This window comes from Falco punctatus (genome assembly GCF_963210335.1).
Source record: "Falco punctatus genome assembly, chromosome: 1".
NCBI lineage: Eukaryota > Metazoa > Chordata > Aves > Falconiformes > Falconidae > Falco > Falco punctatus.
The window spans coordinates 49,389,408-49,409,921 of record NC_137580.1 but is presented as its reverse complement, the minus strand read 5'-3'; the positions used below and the strand labels follow the sequence as shown (position 1 = coordinate 49,409,921).

General features: G+C 39.4%; 1 protein-coding gene across 1 annotated transcript in view; it reads left to right on the top strand.

The window, feature by feature from the left end:
* Window positions 1–20,514, top strand: part of HTRA3 (HtrA serine peptidase 3) — a 59,564-nt gene extending 39,050 nt beyond the window's left edge. The window contains exon 9 of the mRNA XM_080373481.1: window positions 1–20,514. This exon is cut by the window's left edge and continues 12,729 nt beyond it. The gene's annotated coding sequence lies outside the window, so the exon portion shown is untranslated.

The following is a 20,514-nucleotide window of genomic DNA, read 5'->3' as shown; positions in this document are numbered from 1 at the left end:
CTTTTTAACAAGACTCCCTACATGGTTATTACCGATACACAATATTGTAAATCGGAGGTGGGGTGGGGTGGGGGGTAGGGGTCAGGGGAGGGGGGGGGGTGTAATGAGGCAAGATTTATTCATAAGCTTATTATGAAATGAAGCTAAATAAGAAATCTTCATTATAGGATGGCAAATAGTAATTTCCTCAAAATAAACTTTTATTTTTGTAGAAAAAAAAAATTTGATAAATCTTGATGAACTTCATTTTCAGTGGTGACACTAAGAAGCAGTATGAAGAAGGTGAAGAGTAAATCCAGACACTGGTCAATGACTTTCATCTTTGTTGCAAATACAGACAAGGTACGAGCCTTTGTGATTACAGTTACAAGCTGCTGAGAACTGGACTAAAAGCAACAAAGTCCTTTTGCATTTGTCATGAAACAGCTATAATTTTATGTGAAGGAGTGACCTGGATTTGAGCCAAGTGGCCAGCTGGAAAATATATAGCCAGTTTTAGGATCTGTATAAATTGCTATGTTGACTCCTGCTGAAGAAACCAAGCTAAAAGTGTTCAGATCACTTTGAAACATTGCAAGAATCAAATTGCAGATACATCAGACCAAATAGAGGACAATCTAGTCCTATCCTTTCGTATTGTATCCTATTCTTTTTTAATGTCTTGTCTTGTCCTGTCCTGACCTTAACATGGCAATAAATAAAAAAGTGACTCGGCAGTTGCAAGGTGTTATTCTCTGGTACTCTTTCCAAGGAGTGCATATAGTTGGTAAAAGTACCATGATTATGTATAATGGTCTGTAGTTTTGAGCTAAATAAACCAAAGTAAGCTTAACCTCCAAGAAGATGTTGCCCTCAAGTCAGACAACTTTTACTCTGATCAGGATGAATTACAGAACACCTTAGGAGTATCCTGCATTTTCAATATACCTAGCTTAGATATTGATCATTTTGGAGTAAAGGGACTGGGACCTTGAGCTTTATTAAAGTATGTGGTGAGTCAGAGTTGTACCCAAGTTGTCACTGAAGAAGTGGGCTACAGTGTTTTGCACTAACGTTTCTTAAATGATGAAAGCTTTTAGGCTAAATAGGTAACATTGCTGCTGTTGAAGTGAGAACTGTAAAGGCATAAGGAACTGATTACTTGAAACAGAACACATGGTTCCACAGAAACAGCCTAAATGGCACCTTCTTACTTTTTTCCTAGGTTGATTAAGGGGTATCTCAGTAATCATTAAAAAATCATTACCTTTCAATTCAAAATACCAGATCTAGTGTATAATTAGAATAAGATGCAATATCAAAATCTTGTTATGGTCCCTAATATTGTGAGCATTTGTCGGTCTACCCTAGATGTCTAAATACAGAACTAACAAAAGTGTATTTTCAATACTGATGCTGAAGCAGGATAAACTCTGAAAGCAGTTTCACAATGCTTGTTGTGGAGCTGGGTATACTAACAGAAAGATTCAACTTTAGTGATTGCCCTTAGTCTCTTCTAGCCTGGAGACACATTTTTTGGTACCCAATGAAATTATTCTCCTGACATCTCTTGCGACAGTATAGTAGTTCAAACAGGATTTGAATATGAAATAGATGTATCTTTTTAACTCTACAAATTGTGGCAACTGTTGTTTTTTTACAATAGATGTTTTGCTCCCCTGGGAGAAACTCCCAATTAGTGCTTGCCTTTTGTAAGAACGCTTTTTTAAATAAGGCTGCTTACATCTTTGGCTGAAAACTGAAAAAAATAACCCATAGGCTCTTATTGTTGCCTTGAATCTTGAGGCTGTACTTACTTCTGCAATTAGATCAGCTCTTTTCCAGTTACTTTTCTAAATCCATTTATGGTGATGCAGAAGGTGATATGACCAATAATGGAAGATTAAGATGACTCCCATAGAATAGCTTTAATCTGATCCTCAACAGCACATAATAAAATTGTATCCTTTAGTAAAGACTTATCAGATCTCAGAAAATAACCTTTACAACCCTACTTTCCAGTTCTAAATAAAGTAGACATAGTTCTGATATGACTATTATTAGGATTTTCCTTTCTGGGTCATAAATGAATTCAAATTCCCCTTTTGCAATCTAGACCTCTAACTGCTGCATATACTGCAGTGAATTGGATCTCCTTTCCTGCTGCGGACTGGAACCTCTTCAGAGCAACAACTGACTTCACTCTGTGTGTACACAGCCTGAAGCTTATAGTCAGAGCCCAGCTGCTACTGAAGTCTAAATAAGTGCATTGACACACTCACTCTGACTTAGCCTGGGTTTGTGGTTTGATACATTTCCCAAAAGCTTCGAGAATTTAGTCTGAGATGTTTTGCGTGCCTGGCATATGGCTTAACACACAAGCAAAAGTGTGGGAACACACATTTTTCTCTACTTCTCCCTCATCAATAGTAAAAGACTTCATCTGTGAAATTTTCTATCATAGACCGGAGCGCAACAGTGGAGCCACAGAGGTAGAAATCAGTGAACGTTAAGTAGTCATGGACTGAGCAGTTCTGGGACCAGTCCTATGACTTGCATGGAAACCATTATTTCCATCTCAGCTTCCCTGATCTTCTGTTGAAGATCTTATCCCAATGTATTGTACTAAAGCCAAAATCTGTGTATGATGTCAGAGTCTTGGCTCCACAGCTTGCTCTTGTAGGTGTTCTGGAAGGGGTGCTCTGCTATGGTATTTTCTGGCTCCTTGTGGTGATTTCCTTTTTCTTTAAAAAACAAACAAACAAAACCATATTTTTTTTTGTTTGGGAATATTCCCTTTCAATACAGTACACTTGTGACTCTGCGACTTGACCAGAAAATGTGGAGTCAGACTTTGATTCCATTCATTGGTTAAGGGAGTTCAAACTACCGTCTCTCATCTCCTAGTAAATTGGCTTAACTTAGTCACTGTCAGGGAAAATGGCAAAACTGTGCTTCTGTGGAAAAATGGATTTAAGAACTGTCATTTCTGAACAAGGGCGTAGCAACCAGCATGACCTTAGCTTAATTAGCAGAGAGACCTAGGCTTGGTCTTTGGCTTTTAATGATTTTATCTAAAGACTTATAATGGGATGCTCCTCAGGTGCCTAAGATCTAGGACAGTTATTGGTTTGGCTCGGGCAGCAGGTACTGCACAGCGGGTCACCTAGACACTAAGTCCCTTTTTTATTGTCAGCTTCAGAATTCTTTTCAACTGTTTTTTTCTTTTTCTTTCTTTTTTATTTTGTTTTGTTTTGTTTTGTTTTTTTGTTGTTGGTTTGTTTTGGGGTTTTTCGTGCTGAGTTATTGGCCCATTTTAGAGAGCTTTCTCTAAAAGCAGTGGAAGTGAGTCCTGAATGGAGCAAAGTCTTAAATCAATGTGAAAAACTCTCAGAAAGAGGTTGTCCATGCACATACTTTCTTCTTGGTGGGTGGCTCCAGAGAATAATGATCCTGTTTCTTATACAGAGGCAAAAAGGGCAAGACAGGGGGAAAAAGCTGACCCAACTGTAAGCATCGCCATAAGCAGTTAAGGGGGATGAGGGTAATGCAAACAGTTCCATAAGATGGAAGTCACTTTTATTAAAAGCATCTGGCACGCAGAGAAATAGGATATTTTGGCACCATCAGAGACTTTATCAAGACTTAGCCATGTAAGGCTGCATTGATTGTTATTTATAGCATCAGCTTAGAGGGGGTATGGAAATTGTACCAGGAACCTCGTTATTATGAGCATGAGAGCCATGACCAATCTCACTGCTCTAGTGGATGTATTAATTTCACAGCACAGATACAGCAAGCACCAAGGCAGAAACCTTCTCAGCCCCTTTCAGCCTTGCTATGGAGGAAATGTGTAAAAATGGAGAGAAACTACAGCACTGACCAGGAGAGACCTGCCAGGGGCTGATACCTGTCTAGAGTCACACACTCGATATACATTGACATCCCATCTGCCTCCTCTCCAGTGGAAAGCAGGTTTCTGTTTTCTTTAGAAATTAAACCACTGGAAAGTTTCTAGAGATAAAGCTTTGAATATTTGTGATTGTTTTCTTCAGAGGAGAGAGTACTATAAACTGAAACAGTCAAGGAATAACATATGCTGTTGGCAGATGTGCATGTTATTTACTGCAAGCATTCGGTGTGGCAGTATCTGGCATCAAATGGTTTTAATTGTAAACCTTTTCCCCCTTTGAGAACTTTTCAGTCTCACAGGCACTTATTTTCTTGGATAGTAAGCCAAGTCAAAGAGATGGCTGATTTATTATTTAAACCAAGATGCTGCCAATTACCAATATTGCCTACATAATACAAATACCACTATAGGTGGCACAGCTCTAACTTATCGCTAATTTTCAGGTGGTATGTATCTGCTATGGTCTCATTTTGAATGTTTGGTGTGTTCGTGTGTTTTGCTTTGAGAAGCTCTTACTCAGGTCTGAGCAGCTGGTGTGTTTTGTCACACTAGCTCTTGTCAAGGGAAAAGCTGAAAAAGGCTTGGTTTTCAAAGGGTTTGGAGTACTGGTAGGTATATTTGTGGGCTTTGGTACTTAACATGTTCACAGACTGTATCACCAGAGAATTACAGAGGGGACAGACTGAACTTGAGGAGTCTCAGTTTGTATGAAGAGCAGAGCTGCAAAAATGTTATTGAAAAGAAAAATCATGGCTTGAAGTGTAGAATTTTCCCCGTGTGCTCGCTACAGCTTATTGTCTGCATTTAATAACATATCCAGAGTTTCAACATTCAAACTCCTATGCCATCTGACTTTAACCTAGTAGTTTTATATCAGGTAGATGAGTGGAAAAAGACATGCAACAGCACTCTATTTTGAAATTCTGCATTCCTGTGGGAGTCTGTTAATTTTCAAAGGTTGCAGTTCAGGCTTTAACTGAACAACTGGGATAGAAGCTGACAGTCTGAAAGTTTTAAGTTTATGCCTTAGCTGAATTGGATTTAAAGTTTGGTTTTGTTTTTGTGTTGGTTTTTTTTTGTTGTTGTTTTTTAAACTCAGGTTTATCTCACATTCTGTATTGGCCTTTGCTGTTTCATTTACTAGATTGTTTATTGATAGTAAGCCGAGCAATAAAGCACACATGAAATACAGCCATGTCAGTAATTGAAACATCTGATTTAACTTGTCTCTCCAGTTTGGTGCAGTCATTCCTAATTGCTTTACCTCTGAACTTTCCTTCTCTGTGGATTAATTACCCGGGAAAACTTATGCTGACAACCTCACTCGTATCAGGAGCTACATTATGTTCAACGAGTGCATTCATCCAAGTTTTTTCCCTTGGGCTGAATGTCAGTTAAGTACATTCTCTTGTCTTATACTTCAGATATTACAGGGAAATCTGCAATGTCTAGGCCTTGGATATGCTATCTTCAGGTGGGATTTTTATATGCAATTTTTCTTCCTCCTTTTTAATAACATTCTAATTTGATCTACCCTTTGCAACTTTTCTCTCCAAGTCCTTATAAGGGCTTATTAGATCTACTGCAACATATGTACATCTGAATTGGCACTAAAATTTGTTCTTCTTCATTCTTTTCCTTTATTGTTAAAGATCAGGTGGAGTAACATCACATATTTTCAAATGAATACTTGGTATCATTTTTCTCAAGTTCAGTGCAGAGATCCTTCTGCATCATTTATCTATGACAGTGCTTCCTCTCCCGTACTTTATTACATTGGCAGACAAACTTAAGGATTCCTAGTAGGTATTTTTACTGAGAAATTACCTGCAATATACATTTTCCTGTAGCTCTGAAGGAATGTCTCTTCTTTCCTGATAATGTTTTATGCTGCTTTAAGATTAGGCTTCTGCAGACTGCTTCCAAACCCCTCAAAGACCTTTTTAACTTACTCTCTTGTAAGCTGTCAATAGGTGATCGAAGGTCTGTAATCTTGTGTTTTCTGGGCCACAGCTCTTGAAAAAGGAATCACCCTGTTATTCTCCAATGAGCTATAAAATATTAATGAAAGAGGACTGCATGGTTTCTGGTAACGGCACTTGAAGTGTAGCAGACAGACGTTAAACATCCTGTGCCTCCCATGTGTGCAAACATTGGTTTGGAAATCACAATGTCCAGTAGTCGCCAAAATCCTCAGTAACCACCTGGCTACCGTTAGAAATTAGATGTACAAGCCTAACTTCAGCACATGAGTGACCACTTGGGAGATGTGGGTTCAGGATTGTGCCCAGGCTGTGACTAACACCTGGGCTAGCAGGACCGCTGGCAGCCAAAGGGATGCTCTGCACGCATCACTTGATAGGGGCAAAGGGAGCGGAGCAGAACATCATAAGGACTAATAACAAGGATCAACGGCAGTATATTTACACCTGCAAGCCATCACTCCTTTTAGTTCCTTAAAAATTTAGCTGGAATACAGAACCACAAAAGAGAGGTTTCTGCTTTCCTAGAAGGAAATCACATTTCCTACATGAATGCTTCTAGGGCCTCTGTGTCACATATTTAGTACTTTTTAAGGATATTCACTATGCCTAGTACCTGTACCCAAGTTAGAAAAAGGATTATTCTCCACTTACTCTATGGGAAACGAGAGTTTCCTAAGACAGGAGCTAATGGCTGGGAGATGAATATTGCCCTTTGTAACTTGTTGGGTACCCATTTGAGTGGTCTTGGGGACAGAGCAGAATTATGCTTTAACTTTGAAGTCCAAAAGTAGGAGTTAAGGATATGAAATAATTTTACATATTATGTAGAGATTCCCACAGAATTAATGACAGCCGAGGGGAGAATTTGATAAAGTAGGTAGGGGAGGAAATGCTATTAGGCAAACTGGAAATCTGGGGTAACATGTTGAAAAGGAACGGTCTGAAGAATAGAGGAGTGTCTGGCAAATGTTATATAACTGAAATTATTCTGGCCAGCTTTGGGTAGGGAAGAGCCAAAATCCAGAGCAGGCTCTGGTAAGGACCGCCCAGAAAGAATTGGAATGGAAAAAACTTGTGAAGCACTTTCCAACTGTCCCAAATTCCTTTGTCAGTAATGAGAAGTGCTCTTTACTGATTGCCTTGGATGGGGCTGGAGCTGGTGAGGTAGCGTCTAATCTAAGCTTTAGCATGTACCTAGCAGCTTTCACGCACGTGCAAGCCAAACTGGGGGAGAGGAAAGATGTGTTCCCAATATTTCTGCAGAGAAAAAAAAAGTTCTGTTTAATTGCTGAATTTTGCCCAGTTTGCCTACTAGCATTAAGCCATTGCTAGAACAGCCAGCTCATTGTCTCCAGAAAAGACGTTACCAGCAGAGCAGTTGTGGTGTTTCAGTGAAGCATCTAAAATTAAATCACATGAAGCTGTCTAATTTCTTATTTTCCCATTCCAGTAAAGCCTGTTTTCTGGTTCAAAAACATCTTGAGTGCCCTCAGCTTTTCATGACCTACATTCCATGCATTAGATAGTCGTGCCCTGCCCCCCACCAGTGACAGACACCCAAGAACAAACGTCAATAATAGTTTCCCAGAAATTGAGATGATGCATGTCTGAGTCAGTGACAGAGAAACCAAAGTGTGTATAAACAATACAAGTACAGAAGGATGAAAATGATGCAAGAGAATCTGCCGGAATTTGTGGTCTTCATAATTTTGCATGAACACCCAGTATATTCAGTATCAAAGTGGTGTTATTTGCCTTTCAAAGTCTTGGAGGTGAAACAATTACTGTTATGCTATTGTAAATATACTGTTAAATTAGGCATCTTATTTTTGTTCTATAATTCTCTGTTGCGTAAATTGATCAGGGGAACTGTTTTTCAGATGTATACCTCAAATGTGTGATGGTGCAATTCTGATTTTTTACCTGGATACTTTTAATGACATCTATTAACATGATATATGAATGTCTTAACTATATATTAGGTATATATTCTTGAGACATGTCTAAGCAGTGTTATTACTGAATTTGTGAAGCAGACACAGAGAAATTTAAAAACAACCCTGAACATCCAACAAAGAAGTAGCTTGAAGCTGATGACAGCCAGAAAATATGTAGCCCCCTTAAACGTCTAAGCCTTCTTTTCTGTCTTGATCCATATGATTAAGATCTCATACTTTGGAACATTTAGCTCTCTTTTATCAAGAAAGTTTGAGATTAAAGATTGTGATCCATACTGGGGGGGTGGTGGTGGTGGTGGGATAATATCTTTTTTTTAGAACAAGGACTCAGATGATGGACTTTAGAGGGTACAGAAAGACCAAAGGTCTTTTTAGCCAAGTATCCTGTATTTTTGAGTAGCCAGTAACATCTCATAAAGAAAGAAAGAACAGGGCAAATAATCAGTGATATGCGGTCCTTGTATTATTTTCCTGGCAAAATACTTCCCTGTGACTTGGGGAATTTAAGCTTCAGGTTGTATCTCCATTTTTTGTGTGCAATAATATTCCTAAAAAGGCTTCCCTTTCATTAATTTATCTTGTTGCTATAGGAGGATCAGTCTACATACTCCCTGTTTTAGTATGCTACCCCTAAGCATCGGCAGAGTATTTTCAAAGGCAAAATGCTAGATTACATATCCAGAGCTAGTTCTCCCTTTGGGATGATGCCTTCTGTTCAGCCTTAAATTGCTTGGCTGATTTGGTTAGATTTACTCACAGTAGCACAATTGTTCAGTGTTCATTCTTGGAGTTCTCAAGACCAGGGTAGATAAAATTACAGGTGGCTTATCCAGTATTGGTGACCATCCTGCATTCAGTGGGAGGCTGGACAAGATGACCTCCGGATGTCCTTACCTGTTGATATTTCTATTGATTCTGTCATAACTGATGTGGTTGAGGGAATCTGAAGTAGAAATTCCATTTCTTGTGGAAAGGCATTTGTAACATTTAGGACAGCAATTGGAAAATATGGATGAATCCAGTGTAATAGTGTTTGTCTTTGCAGTTCCATTCACATTAAGGAGAAGTGATTATAGATTGAGCCTGTTCACCCACTTGTATTAGCAAATCAGTGGCACAGACTTCAGCAGCACACTCTGGATGGCTTCACTGGCTGGATAGAAAAGTGTTTAACTGGAATTGTAATGCCAGTGCTCCAGCCAGTGGTTTGCTGCGACTCTGCTGCAGAGGGCCTGTATGCGTCCATTTCTGTGTCCAAAAAAATCGGTGGTTAGATTCTGTAATATGTTTTGCAAATATTTGACTTGTCACACTAATACATTGTTTTCCTGTTCTGAGGGTATGTCTGTGGGCTGTGGATATTTTGGATAGGCCAAGTAAACTGGTACCAAATCTTGTAACATACACAGACAAGAAATTTGATGATATGAACCTATTCCGTCGTTCTCTGACTTAGTTTCCTAAGGCGACTTTGATGCCTTTAGACACCAGCATTTTTAGTTCACTGACCCTCTGAGTGCAAAGAATAAGTGTGTATGAAGTACATAGGCTCCCTTTGAACAGCAGGGGGAAATGAGACATCTTGGAAAATGCATAACATGTGTATTAAGCAAGGAGAAGATTAATGTTAACCAATAGGAAAAACTAGGAGTGGGGGTTTTATATGTTATGAACACTATCCCTCTCTAGAGCATAGCCTCTGGATTCAAGCCTATGGAATGGTGTATCCATCCATTTTAGAGCCTAGGGTCTTCTGCGGCTAGACATTTGCATCTGTTTTTTTGAAAGAATAATGTTCGTGCTTTTCTTTAAAAATAGGACTCCTGAAGGTGAAAGCTGTACCCTTGTTTTACGTAAGAGCCTTACGCTTTAAGAACTTACTGGGAAAAGAGCTGGTCCAGGCAGGCACTGAATGTAGAGCATTCAGCCGTGTTGTTCATACTAGACACCAGCGACCTGGCTTCCTGGGCTGTGGTGGGGAGAACTGGAGCTCTCCCTCTCCGTTGTGCCAAAAGGAATCCAAGGTCCAGCAGAGAGCAAAGCCAGAAGGGGTATGCAACTTGCGGCTAGTGTGGAGCAGGGAGGCTGGTGTTTTGGTCTGTTCTAGCACAGCCAAAACTTGCACTGAAAATTCTTTGAGCAGAATATGGGAAAAAACCTTGTACTATGTATGCAAACAGTATTCTGTCTTTTTCAGGATTAGGGTTTTCTTGAGATTAAGAATCTCTGTGAATTAGCTGCTTGGACCTCTTTGTGCACAACTGGAGGAATGGTTTGTTCCTGTACCCCAGATGGGCACAGGGCAGGCAGCATCTAGCCTGAGACAGATGAAAAAGCCTCTCTTCATGGTCTAAGTTCCTCACTGGCTCTCAGTGACTTGCTTAAATCTACATTGTTTAAAACAAAGACTGAACCCAGATAACCTCAGTCTAGCCTACAGACTTACTTCAAAGCCACTGCTCCTCGGATGCGTGGTACTGCTTTAATAAGCAGCCTGTGAGCTCTTAAATTTGTAGATGATTTCCTCCTCTGCTTGTTCTCAGATTTCCTCCACTTCAGAAAGGTGAAAAGGCTTTTCTAAGCAAATGCCAAACCAACAGTGCTTGATTAGAATCCTAGCAAGTCATCGAAACCATTCTGTTGAGCCTTGCAGTATGGAGCTTCGGAGAGCAAAGACAAAATACAAGCTGCTTTAGCTCAAGTAAGCTCCAACCTTTCTGCTGTGGACAAGAGGAAGAATTTATTTCCATGGAGCTGAGTTTTCTGTGTTTGATGCTGAATGAGAAGTAAAGCTTTGCTGGCACTGGTAGACAGAAAGTAAAACTGTACAAAGTTAAAGGCCAAGCCAAACAGTGGAAAAAACAGTGACTGACTCTTCTTGAGCACAGCTGTAGGTGAAATAGCACCCTAGGTTTTTCCAACCAAAAAGTCAGAAATCTCTATTTTTTGGTTTAGTATACAAAATTCAGATAATGTATCCAGGATGGTTTATAATTTTCTGCTTTGATTTCACAAATAAAGAACTGAACACTGAACTGAACTCTGGGCAGCATAAATGCTGGTACCCAGAATAAAGTTTCTTATAGCAGGAAGAGAGATTAGGAAATCTGGTGTAATTAAAAAAATAATGCACAAAGGACAATTCATATTTTAGGGAATCGTATGTATGGGTACATGCAGAATCTTTTAAAATGTCACACATAAACTTACAGACCAAAACCAGGCAGTGAAATCTTAGAAAATAATGCTTCGAACACAAGCATTTTGCTTCCATTGATATCATGCAGCATTTTCCACAGACCCACTAAATCATCATGGTACCAAATGAATTAAAAAAAGGTCTATTTATTATTTTTCCACTGACTTCTGAGTTTTGGACTATGTACTATTCAAATCCTTTAGTTATTCATTGTGTTTTAGGCCATGTCCTAGGTGGAGGTTACTGTCTTTGTGAGTTAGGTGACCAAATTGTGTGAACGCTTTTTGTCTGGTTCAGTGCAACATCAGTCAAGTCTGACCATCTGTCAGCAAAAAGTCACCAGAATTCGAACTGATATGGAGGAGGCGTTTTTAAACACTTCATCTGGTGATGATGCAGCCATGGGGACACTTAAATCCACCAGAGGAACAATTGTCATCTTTTTGGCATAGAGGGTGGTGCCATCTTAAACTACTGTACCCATTTCTGACCAGGCTTGATTTCCGATTTCTTTTCCTGTAAAAGACGTAGAGGTAATTTTTCATATGTCATTGCTGAACACAGCAGGGTGCTGTCAAGCAGTTAAATAATTTAGAGCAGAAGTAAACTGACATAATTTTAAAAGACCAGCTGTGAAGGAGAAAAATGCACATAGATCACCAATGGGTTTCACAGCTACTATCTGGCAACAGCCAGCGATGAGGCTTAGGAAGCTGGGTATTCGTTACGGGCTAAAAAAAATATGTTACGACTCCCAACTTGTCATTTTGTGTCTCACCTTCTCCAACACGTTCCTATGACTGCACTGATTCTCCTGGGCTTCTTATTCCATGTCATTCGGCTAACCCCAGTTCCTACCCTCCAGCAAAGGTTTAAAACTTTGTTCAACTCATTTTCGGAGCATCATTGCCTTCCCTGATCTGTCTTTGTCCCCTCTCCCATTCTGAGTTGACCATTTCTCCTCTCTGCTTCCTCACACCCCAGTTCATGTTTAAGCTCCATTTGCAATTATTTTCTGTAGCAAAAACGTCAGTGCCCCAAAAGGGGGGAATCTGGAAGAGACAGCTACCCTATTTCTTATTCTGAAAGCCCAGCACTACAGCAGATGTGAGAAGCTTAAGACTGTTCTGTGAGGACAGAATTGGTGCTGTTTAGCTTTTAAAACAGAAGCTGTTTCTGCTGAGCCCATTTAATATGTGATTTCATAAAAAATTATCTTGTAAAACTTTGTCTGGATTTGGTGGAAAACAGTGAAAGCATGTTTCCTGTAAGAAAACATTATTTCCACTGTGTTTCCAATATGTGTCATAGCATAAGCTTCTCACTTCTCCAAAAAATTGTCTGTACACTTTTAACATTGCAAAAGATATTTAATTTTCCCAGTTTTGTTCTTGGAGAAAGCTGAATGGTTGCACAATCTTGGCTGATGCTTGTCAGTAAAATTCAGCCTAAGGCTAAATTTTCTGAGCAACATGTAAAATTTCAGCCTAAACCATTCAGGTCTGGCAAAGCTATAAGCTGTTCAGCACAGAGTCTTGTAAGTGGAAGTGTTAGGGAAGTTTAATAGTAGGCAGTGCTACCAACTCCACCTATAGGATTTCTTAAATCTACTATTAGGTCTATAAATTAGATCATGCTAAAAGTAATATTAAACCAATAACAAACATGTTTTTGTCAAACCTGAAATGCCATAAAAAGCTTTACAGCCTTAAGCTGATATATAAATGTAGGTTCTGATCTTACAATACATCCTGAGCAGCAGCAGAAGTCAAAGCTTTTCAGTTGTGGTGTCAGTATTCCCACAACAGCATATTGGCGAAGCTTCACTACCTTGATCTGCTAAATAAAATTTCCATGGGAGTTCCTGTGCTCTGCAGTTCATGCCCTGAAATCTCTGCTCAGTCATTATATGGACCAACTCCCACTGAAGTAAATTTTCCCCAAGAGAGTATTAAGCAATAACTGAATAAGGACCTCTGTGTATGGAAACGTTTGTACTGTAACTTTATCCATGTAATGTAGTTTTCTGTGATGTTTTTATGATAAGGGAGAGCAGGATAGGGGAGTACATATGGAGGTGGGAGTAAGAGCAGTGTCATAATTAACATCTAGCAGACCTAAATTCTTTCTCAGTTGCTGGAAAGCAGCTGTTAAAAGGATGAAAACAAAGAAGAAAGAGCACGGTTTTGTCAAATAGGTCTACTAGTGTTTTCCAAAGTTTCTGTTGAAACTGTGGTGGGCAAGCAAATGGAGAATGGAAGGAAAAGTCAGGGATCAAAATGGGGTTTAGTTGGCAGATAAAGCTGGTAGACAAACCAATGAAAGGATGGACTTCTCTCTCTCTCCTCCCCTCCCCTCCTTCCCCTCTCTCTTTTTTTTTTTTTTTCTGTCTCCCTCTTTCTTCAAATCTAGGATTCTAAAACAACAAAAACAAAAAAACCCAAACAAAAACAAACCCCCCTAAAAAACAACCAAAGGTGGAACAAAGATAATTAAATATCTTGCAATGCCCCCATTTGAACCCAGCTCTCACAGCTACCACAGCTTCCTCTTGATACTTCATGATCAACTGAGATACCCGCCCACCTCTCATTGCCCCAGACCTAAAGGAGCCATATAAAGTTGTTTCTCCTACCAGCTTTGGCTAATCCCCAGCCCTCTCTTGAATTCTTAATGTCTTTTCTTCTCTTATGTACCTTTTCCCTTTCTACCTTATGTCCTTGCATAACATTTTTGGTAGCTTTTTAAGATTTTTTTTTTGCCTGCCTATGGCTCTTATACTATTTCTGTTATCTTACTGCACAGAGACAGCTCTAAGCACCAGCTATAAGGTCACAGCAGAAGTATCACTTTGTTGGATCAAAGTGTGCCTGATGAAATTTTGTGCCCAAGATGCCCTGGAGTGCTAACTTAGGGTTACCAACTGAGACAGCTGTTCTTCCTTACCTCTTGCAGCTGTGTGGGTTTATTCTGCACAGAGCTAGAAAATGCAAGAACTCTCCAGCTCCAATCTTTTTTGATAACTATTTTGTTCCCTGAAGAAGCTATCTAAAAGACTGTCGAACTGCTTATTCTGTTCTACAACACTCACAAGAGCTGAGTGAAGAAGGAAAGAAGAATACCATTAAGTAGAAAGCTTTGCTTGGTAGTTTATTCTCATACTTACTTATAGTCTTTACTGTCTTTAAGGAATAACAAGAGATTTCTAATAGCAGCTGTTGCTAGGGGACTAGCAGGCTGCTATCTGAGCTTTTGCTGTAACACTGCACACCACCAAGTTCATGTTAATGCATTTGGGACTCTGGTTCAAGTTCTTCATATCAGTGGAACACAAAAGCAGGCACTGGTTCCTTTTCCTTCCTAAAAGTTGGAGAAAACTTCCCCCTTCTTACTGGTTTACAGAGGAAGCACTTCTGTATATGTCCCTTGTCCCATTGATTTAGTGGAAATAATTTCTGCCACTTGTTGCACTTTAGATGCTCTTTGGGGTGATGGGTTGTTTGCCCCACTGCAGAGAGGAGGCTTTTCCTTATCTAGATTCAGAATTCCTGCATGTAGGAATCAGATTTTCAACTGCCTCCACTCCTCTTACCAATAAAACAAAGGTGGAAAGAAATCAAGCGTAGATGAATTGTCAGCGTGGAGAAGCACTCTCACTGATTATCACAGAGTAAGCCTTTTGAGAACAAACGCTATTTTAAAAGAAACTTTTAAAAAAGAGGAGGATTTAGTCCTTAGAGTACAATGGACTGTATAGAATAAATCAAGGATAATAATACTGAACTAATTCCCCCTGAGAATGCCAACTTTCCTGAAAGTATTTAGAAGACAAATACCAATAGAAATTAACTATGTTTCTAATCATGTGGATGAATGGAGCCCAGGCTTATGAATTCTTGAGGAAAATGAATAAAGGCAATTTCATGCTGGCTCCTTGGCATAATGATAAAATAGGTCTGTACTGCTGCACATGAAAGGCATATGAGTATTCCTGAAATCTAAAGTCAACTCTTCAACCTGTCAGACCTATTTCCCCTGTTCTTACTGTGCTGGGAATGCTGGCTCTTAACACTCCTTAGGCTTTGTGTTCTTATCAAAATGACATCTCTGGTAAAATGGAGTGGCAGGATTAATATACAACAGGAATTCAGAATATTTGCTTAATCTGGACTTTATAATAGCATGGCATAGAGTCTCATTTTAGGAATGAATTAAAAAAGACTTGGACAACTACACTTTCAAGTAGGCTGGCAAGAAGACAAGGAGCCATAAATCAAGGTTAATGATAATGGCAATGTACCAATTTGGAAGGGAAGATGAACATAAGGAGTATTGCAAGAATTGGTGCTAGGCCCAGCTTTACTAAAAGTGATTATTTATTATGTTAATGGAAAGTAAAGAACACTGAAGTCAAAGCAGTTGCCAGAATTTACGGAAGATGGAGAAGACATCTTGCCTAGCTTCAGCTATCTGAGTATTACTTTCATAGAACATTTTAGTTTTCTAAATTCTCCTTAAAAAAAAAATAAAGAAAAAGAAACTGGAGAAAAAGGTACCACAAAAAGAAGTGACAAGGCTAGAAGGAAGGGTGTACTGTCTAGAAACACCCTTCTATAGATTTGGAAAAAGCCCAGATGAGTGTAGTAGTTAGATGACTGAAGTACTTTCAGGATGAATAAATAAATCTGGGAAAAGGTTAAATTATGTTCCCTATTGGATTTGCTTTGGACTGAGATGCACATCTGGAGAAAGATGTTTTGAAATCTTAGTGTCAATAAAAAAGTTTTAACAGAGATCAAGAAGTAAAAACCAGCTTTTAACATTAAATAGTTCCAGAGACAAGTGTTTTAGTGCTTCACATGTGAAGCTCAGATAGGTATTAAATAATTCAATTGCAACAATAATAAATAAATGTATGTTGTATTTGAAAAGTAACAGTATTGAATGAGAAGTCAAAGGGTTAGTTCAACAAATCATATATTGAAAGTTAAAAAACCAAAAGAATCAAGTTTGGCCAAATGATGACTAAAAGGGAAAAGAAAAACCTGCTAAAAGTATTTATTTAAAGATAAAAACAGCAAGGGGAGTGATAGCCCAAGGGGCATGAGTAAGGAGGATGAACTCAGTGTAACTATAAGCTGAATATTAAAATTATTGCTTAATACAAAATTTCTTCAGACTGAAATATTTTGCAAGAAAGATGATGGAAGCCAAATAACATCAAAATTGTGCTTTTTTGTTGCTGGTTTGATTATTTTTGACATTTTGTATAAAACAATGAGAGCACGCTGTGGAGTGTGTTCTTGTGCTAGTTATGGCATGGGTGAATTAGAAGTGAAGTGAAATATGAATGTGCCACTCTAAAGACAGAGAAAAGAGTGCTATCAATGGTACTGTAGTAAATTTCTATCACACTCTGAAGGCTTGCCCAAGGAAAAGTGAATGGTACGGAAGAAGAAATGAAATCAACACTCTAATCCAGTGGTTGGGTCCATTCCCTGAAAGGTGCAAACATGCTTTTCCAATTTTACTGCATTTAGGAACTGTGCATCCTATTTCTGCAGTATCCATGGTAATTGGACAAGACATTTAAACGGGTCTTACAGCAAGGAGTGGAACCTAAGTCCACTCTTGCAAAGCAATTCTTTAGACCAAAAAAAGAAGGATTACCTCTTGGCCTAGTGAAGATTTTATAATTCCAGGAAAAGTTGGCTGTCTAGAAGGGTGTATGAAGTCATCCTCCAGCAGTTCAGTGTTTAGAACCATTCCTGGGACATGTGTATTTGATATTCCTTAGGCTAGGAAAACAATTGGAAATAGGTGTTTCACAGGCTGTGTGAGTGCTCTTCCCTCTGCATTCATAGATGACAAACCAACACTACAGCCGCCAAAACCTTTGCTGGCATTTCCATGAAGAACTCTGTAGACATTCTGTAAAAATCTTTATTATTTAAGAGAGAGGGAAGAATATTCATTGTCTTTGGCTGTAACCAATCTGCTAGGCTTCTCTGTGTTGTCATTGCTAGAGCATGTGTGGCTGGTGTTGACCCGGGTACCTAAGTTACTGGTGAAAACAGAGACATCAGTCACCACTGCAGTTAAGCAACCTGTGTCACACATCTGACTTTATTTTGCTGATTCTGAAATACATAATGTGCTGATGGCAGCATCTGCCTCAAAATTCACTGGAAAAACAGTCACACAGTCAATAAAAGCAGCAGAGTAGACTTTCAGGAAGCAGGAGTGGAGGACTGGTATCTCTGAAGGCTACCTACTTGCACTACATCACCTGTGTTATTAATCCTGAAAACCTTGTCATTGTCTGGAAACTATTTGCTTTGAATATATTCAGGAGTTCTGGACCCTGTTTCCTGCTGCCCCAGAGCAATTCCCTGCACTGCAGGTAGTCCTTTAAACAACACAGAATTCCTGTTTAGGGTATTAAAAACCAGGCTTTTGCTTTTTGCAGCTCCATTTGGATTTTTATGGAGTGGATGTAGTAGACTATTATGTCACTTGCCCCGTAAAAATACACAAGCCATGAATAACATCAGTGTCAGAGATACAAAGGGAAGGCCAAGGTCTGCAAAGGTACTTAAATCCAAACCAGAGATCTTTGGAACTTTTTCATACCTTTCCAAGAAACTGAATTCCTATCAGTACAGATTTCTAGATGTCTGCATTTCTGGTGTCAGAAATATGTATTTCTTTCAAAATCCTGATAGCAGAGCAGTATCTAAGTCCTCTCAGGGCTCCTGAGCTCCACATGTTTTTGTCTTCCTTGTGACATCCCCTGCCCTCTGGTGCACACTCTCAGGGCAAGTTCCAGTTCTGCCCAGAGCAAAGCTTGGAGGATGAGGTGAAATTTCTCTTTAATCTTGGACAGATAAGTGATTAAGACACTCCAAGGATGAAAATTCTTCCAGTGTCTAGTCTGGCCCAGACGTTTTCACTGAGATCTGTGTATTCTCACGTAGGTCAATGAAGTGTCTCTCGTCTGTAGCTCCCATCACTCTTTAGTGAACACCTCCTATAGAAGAGCAAGCACATGTCTAATTGCTCACCAGTCTGTTGGAAGTGGATTCAAACCATTGGGCTGTTCGTGGACAGACTGACTTGGGTGCCTTTGAGGTTTCTTGATGGATTGTTTCACTGTGCATTAGCTGTTGAATAAATACTGGGTTGTGGGGGAAAGTGGTGAGAAGTCGCTCTTATCATTGGTAAGGCACTGTGCCCAGTGTGTAGGCAACACGAACGTAGCTCTCCTCCCTAGATCAGTGCCCAGATCATGTGGATATTTGGCAGTGAGAGGGATCAGGATCTTTGTTTAAGGTGCTTTGTGAGAAAAGGACTGGGATAAGCTGGCACCTAATTCTAGGCAAAAGTTATCCTGGGTCCTAAGAAAGGGGATCAAACCCCTACATTTTCAGGAGCATGGCAAGAAATCTATAGGCCAATGATGGAACAGAAAACAGAAGATCTGATCTAGGTTCTCTAAAGGTTGGGAAGTTTCAGATCCATGCGACTGAGCAGGAGTCCCTAACTACCGGTCTAGGGGCTATGCTAGACCACATTAAAGTACCCATGCAATAGGTTGTGATACAGAGAAAAACCAAGTCTCTGAGCAGGCACAAGCAGGCCAGGGCTTTTAATGATCAGGGAAAATGGATGCCTGGGCAGCAATCACATGAAACCCAGCAGGAACATCATAGAAACAGATTTCTTTTTTTCTTAAGTAGGTATACCATTTCCCCTATCATAGGTCAGCCCAGGCTGGATGTTTAGAAAGCTCTTAGGCAGGCTTAGATAGCACTTGGTAGCTTCAAAATGCTGCAGGCAGCCCTTCTACTGTCTGCAGGGCATGTTGCAAGTGAGGCTGGAGAAGCGGGAATTGCAGCAGCTTTCTTCAGGTGGGCGGATCTGCCTGTCACCAGCTCTTGGCAAGGCAGGTGCTGTGTCAGGGCTGCGCCTGCCCTCCAGTTTGCATTTTTAGACAATGTGTTTGTCTCAGATCTTGAGATATCCCTGATGTTTCATGTCATTAATAATGATAAAAATGTCTCTGCTTTGTTTGGGTTTTTTGTGGTTTTGTGGTTTTTTGTTTTTTTTTTTTTTTTTTTTTTTTTTTTTTTTTTCCTGTTAAAGACCTGCTATCTGGCTCAAACTGGATCTTTGCTTTTCTGAACACTTGCTAATATCTACCTGGACTACTGCTAAAGTAAAAATCCATTTGCTTCTCTTTAAGTAATGCCGTTCAATTACGGTCTCTGCAAAATGTAATTTCCATCTAATGCTTGAACTAAACTTCACGAAATAAGATGCTGAGAAAGATTTACGAGTCACCAAGGCTCAAGCTAATGTGCTGATAGCTGTGGAATTTCAGATGTTCAAATGGAAGTACTCACAGCTGTGGCAGGAATTTCCTAATTTGCCAAAAGCCCTTAGAAAATAACCCTCCAAACAATGGTAACCGATGGTTTAAACTATATGTGTGCACTTGATATTTTACAATTTAAAATAGTTCTCAAAACCAGTAAAAAAAAATAATTATGGAATCATCTTCATATACAAAGGTACTTCTGAGGATGGAGCAAGCACAGAAGAGTGAGACGGATCTTTCTGACTGCTTCGTCCCTGGGAATTCTCCGGGGCACATACTCCTGATGGCACCTGCTCTGCAGAATAGCTGCCCATACATCCAAAGTCCTCTGGGAAGTCTCTTGCTGACTTACATTTGATTGAGACTTTCCTCAGCTTCTAAACACAGCGTATACAGTGTAACAGACCAGCTCTTGCCTTGAATACTCATTTTAAATATTTAATGATACTACGTGAATGCTTTACTTAGGTAAAGGCTGCAGCATCAATTTCATTATTAAAAATAATGGAGGATTCGATGCAATGGAAAGCTGATTTATGAATATGTCACATGCCAAATCCAACTTTCAGGTTTTTTGTTTTCACTTAATGTTATTTCAAGACATTAAATGGACCATACGCTGTGTTGTTTTTCACAGGAAAGGTAGAGTGCAATCTACTTTTATATGCTTCATCCTTAAAGTAACCGTTCAGAAGAGGGATAAGTAGCTATTTAAGGAGACAGGTGGCACTTATAATCATGTAGATGGGATTGTTTAAGAGTGTTATTATTTTTCCAGTGCTGGCATAATGCTGGTTTGGACACAGTTATGAATGTATATTAATAAAAAGTTCTTTACCAGTATAATTCCTTCCCTGGCCAGTCAGCTATACGAGCGTAAGCATATGCATGTAAACTCAACTATGCTTATACCATTACCAGGTGCAGTTGAAGCAGGACAGCCTTTTGTCTAGGTGAGACCAAGTCCTTCATCTCTTCAGAATATGCCAAAATGGCACCAACCCTAATGTTAAAAGATTTGACCTTTTTTTGTGAACAAATTATAAATTGCTTTCCTCTGCATTTGGGGAATAGTCCTTCAGCAAACATGTTTAAAGAGA